The sequence below is a fragment of the Cibotium barometz genome, chromosome 60 (genome assembly GCF_041138505.1).
Source record: "Cibotium barometz isolate CiBa-2024 chromosome 60, ASM4113850v1, whole genome shotgun sequence".
NCBI classification, from domain to species: Eukaryota; Viridiplantae; Streptophyta; class Polypodiopsida; order Cyatheales; family Cibotiaceae; genus Cibotium; species Cibotium barometz.
Window position 1 is genome coordinate 12,617,725 of NC_141105.1, and position 6,330 is coordinate 12,624,054.

The following is a 6,330-nucleotide window of genomic DNA, read 5'->3' on the forward strand; positions in this document are numbered from 1 at the left end:
TGGCGATGTGTAATGGGCCTTACTAGCTGGTGAGGAATGCTTTATAGATAGTTCAATTGTTTGCTAAGGGTTCTGTATCCAAGTGCAATATTCGTAAATCCGAGAGTATAAGTGTGACTAAGGAGGATAGCTTTGATATGGGAAGATGGGGATGTGATGTCATTAATAAGGGATAGATTATCAGACATTTGGAGGTGCCTTTTGGCATGGAAGTAAATAAGCAATTGGGCTATTGAAAGATTCTCTGGCAAGCTTAAAAAATGGGAAGGAATCAGAGTGTCATTTCATGATAGGATAGCTATTGTGAATATAGTCCTTAATGCTTATATCATGTTCCTCTATCCTATAATAGAATTTAGGAAATGTCATTGGAAAAGGATTATAGCCCCAATCAGAGACTTTTTGTGAAGAAATTGCAATAATGGTAAAAAAAGCTTCTTCATGGTTGGCCTAAGATAAAGTCAATCTACTAAAAAATTTGAGAGGGCTGGGGATAATACACTTACCTACTCATGCCAAGGCTAGGGTGATAGTCAATCTTTCCAAATATCTCCAACATGATGGAATCTGGACCATGATGCTTATTTAGAGAGGTGGTGGAAGAATCAGAGGTTCAACTCAAAGGCAAGTGGCCTGGCATGGATTGGAAGGAGAAGCTGCTATCATTTGCCCCTCTGAAAATTGTGAACAGTCCTTTTGTAAATTTCTATGTTTAAATTGGAGAGAGGTGATGGGCTTAATCAATTGGAATGGGTGCGCTAGAGCTTCTGGGAACTCTTTCTTCAGTCTCAACATTTGGTGGACCATTAGATTCAACCCTCCCTTGGCTCAACTCAATGTAAGGGTTTCTTGAAGGTTAAACAATAGAGGTTTAAGAAAAATAAGGAGACCTTTGGGACCATTCATAGGTGGGATGGAAAGAACTGCATCATTTTGAAAGAGAGAACTGCATCAGGTTGAAAGAGAGTTTGGAATACATCAAAGTGAGGTACAGGTGGTGAGCTTTGTGCTAGATGAGGGTGAGAAAGGATAGACTTCCACAGCTTTCAATGGAGCTTCCTAGATAAATGATTGGACCTGGTTTAATGGGGTCAAACTCGATCGAATAACTGACAAAGCAATATATGAGGAAACAAACAAGAGTGTGATCAATGTTGAGTACTGTAACAAAATATGGAAAGTCAGATGGTGCTTGGGTAGTTGGAAGAAGAGGTCAAACCTAATCTGGGAATCTCAGATCCCAGTGAAGGCTCATACATTTCTGCGGAGAGTATGTTTGCTGGCTCTTCCCCTTGGCTTCAAACTACTTCAAAGAAATTTCATTGTTCAGATCTATCCTAGATCAACAATTGAAGAGAGGAAGCATGCCTTTTAGAACTATCCTGCAATCAAGGGCTTCTCGAGGAGGATAGGTAAATGGGTGGAGCAGAGTTTGCGGTTTAAGGGGTTATGGGGTGACTGTTTACTAGGGAAATTAATTAAAGGGACAGGAGAGTTGGATTTAATATTTTGTATTATAAGATATTGCTATCAATGGGAGATTTGGATTTCTGGGAATTTGTTGATATTTAATAAAGGATCTACTTAGGGGGTAGATGTGGCTGAGATGATGTTCAATAAAGGATCTACTTAGGATGTAGATGTGGCTGAGATGATGTTCAAATATGTGCATTATTTATTGGTCTATATTCTATATTAATAAGCTGAATGGAATTTATTTGCTTAAGCAATTTAGACATTGCAGGCAGGGATTAGATCAGGGTAAAAAATAAGATGCCCCCGTGAATATATAAGTGTAGGTGGGTTAGCAATTATTCCTCCTATATAAATCTAAAATTATAAAAAATGGGACGAATGTTTTCAAAAAATGTCCAAAATTGGACAAATATTTTTTAAAACCCTTTAAAAGGGCCAAAATTTGGGCGAATGTTTTAAGATTATCAAATTTTTTTGGGAAAAACCCCCAAAAATAGCCGAAGGGTAAAGATGCTAATCCTTATTTTTTTCCTTAGATTAGATAATTCAAGCCTCTAGTGATGGGATGTTAATACATACTAGAGTACCCTAATGTTGACTGGTTTGTGGGCCCAAAACTAAAAGGTGGTATCTTAATGTTAGCATAGCCTTGCTAACATGGGGGAAATCACATGCTCCTACACACATAGCCATGGAGTACCCACGTACACATGAGCATGGAGTAGGAGGCATGGATCAAGAACAAGATAACGATATAAGCAAAACATCATAGTGTATTCCATATCCATCTATTGCATATGTGTATACAAGAATCATGTATAATTTGCATACAAAAGGGGCTTTATATAGCCATCCAACCATGCGACTCTTGGGATACCCATGTGACTATTGGACTACCCACGTTGTTGAGTGCCAAAAAGCACAAGGAGGAGGTAGGGAGTGAGAATGAGTAGCCAGGAAAGTGCAAAGCATAGCATGCAGCCACATAAGCAAAGGGATTTATCGCACATTGGTGTACTAGCCTAAGCATGTACCTCCTCATATAAAAGGGGGCCATTTCAAACAATGAAATCATATCACTTGCACTTATCTCAAGTTTCTCTATGTGTCCAAGTTAATCTATCTTGGAGTCTAATTAACTTGAGTGCAATTTAATTAGCACACACTCATCACCATGAGTTCACTTAAGTATCACCCACCTTAGATTAGTCATGTTAATTGTGTTGACAATAGAGTAAGATTAGCATCTAATTAAGTAGTCTTGTCTTTAGGACACTACACAACATCCGGAGTGTAGCAGCGTTTTTGGAAGGAAAATACTAATTAGCACACACTCATCATCATGAGTTCACTTAGGTATCACCCACCTTAGATTAGTCATGTTAATTAAGTTGACAATAGAGTAAGATTAGCATCTAATTAAGTAGTCTTGTCTTTAGGACACTACAAAACATCCGAAGTGTAGCAGCATTTTTGGAAGGAAAATATCGGGGGTTTTCAAGATGATCAGTCGTTCACTACTCCGCAGCGCTTTTTCGCTACTCAACAGCATCTATAGCGGTAAAAAAACGCTGCTATACTGTAAAAATATCCCGCTTTTTTTATCGCCGTGTAGTTTTATCTTTTGAATACACTACTAGGAAACCCCCCCTAGCGACATAACTAACGGGATTAGTCGTATAGGTGACAACTTAGTCGCTTATGCGACTAAATTATTTTTTTGAAAATTTCTAGTCGCCTAAGCGACATAAGAATCAGTCTCGCTACTAGAGAGTCGCTTAAGTGACTAAGAAATGTAGTCGCTTATGCGACTTTACTTCTATAGCAACTTGGGCAAAGTGGAAATTAGTTGCCTAAGTGACTACTGGGAAATTTTAGATCCCAAAAATCGCCTCTCTGTTTCGAATTTGCACCACGGGTATTTTGCCTCTCTCTCTCTCTCTCTCTCTCTCTCTCTCACACACACACACACACACACACACACACAACCCTCTTTCTCTCTCTCACTCACATACACACAATACACACACAAAGAGCCTCTCTCTCTCTCTCTCTCTCTCTCTCACACACACACACACACACATACAATTCTCTCTCTCTCTCTCTCTCTCTCTCTCTCTCTCTCACACACACACACACACACACACAGCTCTTTCCACACACACACACAACTCTTTCGCTCTCTCTCTTTCACACACACACACACACACGCGTGTCTCTCTCTCTCTTTCACACACACACGCGCGTCTCTCTCTCTCTCTCCTCTCACACACACACACACGCACGCACACACACACACACATACACACAGAACTCTCATTTTGACTGTGCGCATACACACATAGAGCCGGATGATGAGGGTGTGCAGCAACGGGGATTGCTTCGTTGCCTTCAAGGCTACACACGACGGGCGGGCCATACCCCCAAGCACATCCAGGATGAGATGGCGGAGTTTGCGGAGGTGCCGCTCGTCCCCTAAAGAAATCTGTGAGCAGCCGTTGTGTAGGTCCTCTATGCTCTCTCTCTCTCTCTCTCTCTCTCTCTCTCTCTCTCTCTCTCTCTCAAGAGGGAATCTCTGTGACGTCGAATCTTGAGGAGGAAAATCCCTAGACATCTCTGATCACTGAAATCTATCACTCTCTCTAAAAGTCGTCATGTGTTCGAAACCCACTCCCGTCGGATAGATCATTGTGGTCTCTTAGGATTGTTCATACGACGTAAAAAACTCTCAAAGGGTGTGTGTGTGTGTGTGTGTGTGTGTGTGTGTGTGTGTGTGTGTAAAGCTTTGAACCAAATCATAACCAGCTTATCAACAGTAGGTAAAGACTCGTTGCTCAACACATGCGTGCAGTGAGCCTTCCATATGCACCAAGCGGTAATGCTGGCAATAGTGGAAAACATCTAGTCACGAGACTGATGAGTAAACACATGAGCTAACAGCGGAAGCATGTCGAGCGTACCACGAGAGTAATGTGAAGAAGACAACATGAAAACAAGATCCCCATCCTCCTCCTCAAATGTAAGATAAGGCCCCAAGCCATGATGAAGCGAACTCACAGATCCCCAAGTGATAAATCCGATATACAACCCTGCTCTAGACATCAGAAGACAAACTGCTCTCCAAACCATATGTGTCTGAGGGCAAGCCCATAAGCAGTGCTTGGGCAATTCAAGCGGCACAACCCGGCCAGTGACATCTCAAACAAGTAGGGTCATGTCCTGAACGTAGAGCCCAAGTGCCCACCGCTAGCCCAACATGAGCAACCATCCACATGAAGTACATCACTCGGCGTGAGATGCTGGCCTCCCAGATGTCCTGCAACGAATCTAAAGAATGTCGATGTCCGCCCCCATGATCTGAGAAACTAAAATCGTCTATGCTCTGCTGCCTTGGAAGATCCCGTAGAAGCCTCCAAGAGACTACAGAGTGAATGGATAAGCTCTGACCAAATCATAATCAACGTATCAATAGTAGATGAAGACTCATTGCTCAGCACATGTGTGCAGCGAGCCTTCCATATGCACCAAGCGGTAATGTTGGCAATAGTGGAAAACATCTGGTCATGAGACTGATGAGTAATCGCATGAGCTAACAGCGGAAGCATGTCGATCGTACCACGAGAGTAACGTGAAGAAGACAACATGAAAACAGGATCCCCATCCTCCCCCTCAAATGTAAGATAAGGCCCCAAGCCATGATGAAGCTAACTCACAGATCCCCAAGTGATAAATCCGGTATGCAGCCCTACTCTAGACATCAGAAGACAAACTGCTCTCCAAACCATATGTTGTGCCTGAGGGCAAGCCCATAAGCAATGCTTGGGCGATTCAGGCAGCACAACCCGGCCAGTGACATCTCAAACAAGTAGGGTCATGTCTTGAACGCAGAGCTCAAGTGCCCACCGCTAGCCCAACATGAGCAACCATCCACATGAAGTACATCACTCAGTGTGAGATGCTAGCCTCCCAAATGTGCATCCAAAACCGAGAGAGAAAAGCATGGGACAAGCCAGCATGAAGCCACGCCCGAAGTCATGTCGAAGTCATGTCGGCTAAGAGCACTGCTGCCGGAGCAAGATATGCCTACCAATCCAGACAAAATACTCAAAGAAGGTGACCTTGGCATCCGCCTCAACAACAGAGGGCCAAGACCACTCACCCCGGTCCCAAGAAAGTTGGCTTAACGGTTTTCCTTCCCAAATCCATAAGCGCCACTGCATGAGCTGCACACTCACAACTTGAGGGTCCACCGAGCAATGCTTCCCTCTCCGACCCACTACTTTGATCCGAGACCAAGATAAAGACATAAACGTCGTGCTCTCATGATCATAAAGCAATCTCATGTCCTATGCAACTGTAAAATTCAATCCACCATAGTGGGCTAACTGTCCAGGCTGCAACCATGTAAAGCCCATCTCCGTAGCCCAAGTACAACTCTCATCAACACCAACTAGAAAGCCAAAAGACTTATTCCAGTTGATTTTGGCTCCACTGGCAAGACAAAACAAATCCAATGCAGCTCTCAAAGCATCCAAACCCTCCTCTGAGAAAAGTGTGTAGATCCAGTAACTCCTACTCACTATACAAAGGTAGCTGTAGGCTCCAAATCCGCGAGATCTGTCCTCAAAGGAAGTAAGACATAACCTTTGCAAAAGAGAGGAACAAGTAAGGAGCCAAAGGACATCCCTGCCGCACAAATCTAGTGAGGGTGAAAGACTCTCCAACAAAGCCACCAATGGTAACAGCACTGCTGGAAGATCTATATAAGCTCTCTCTCTCTCTCTCTCTCTTGTTCTCGCGCCCTTGTGTTGATCATTTCCGATGCACTCTCTGACATGGTATCTCTACTTCAAT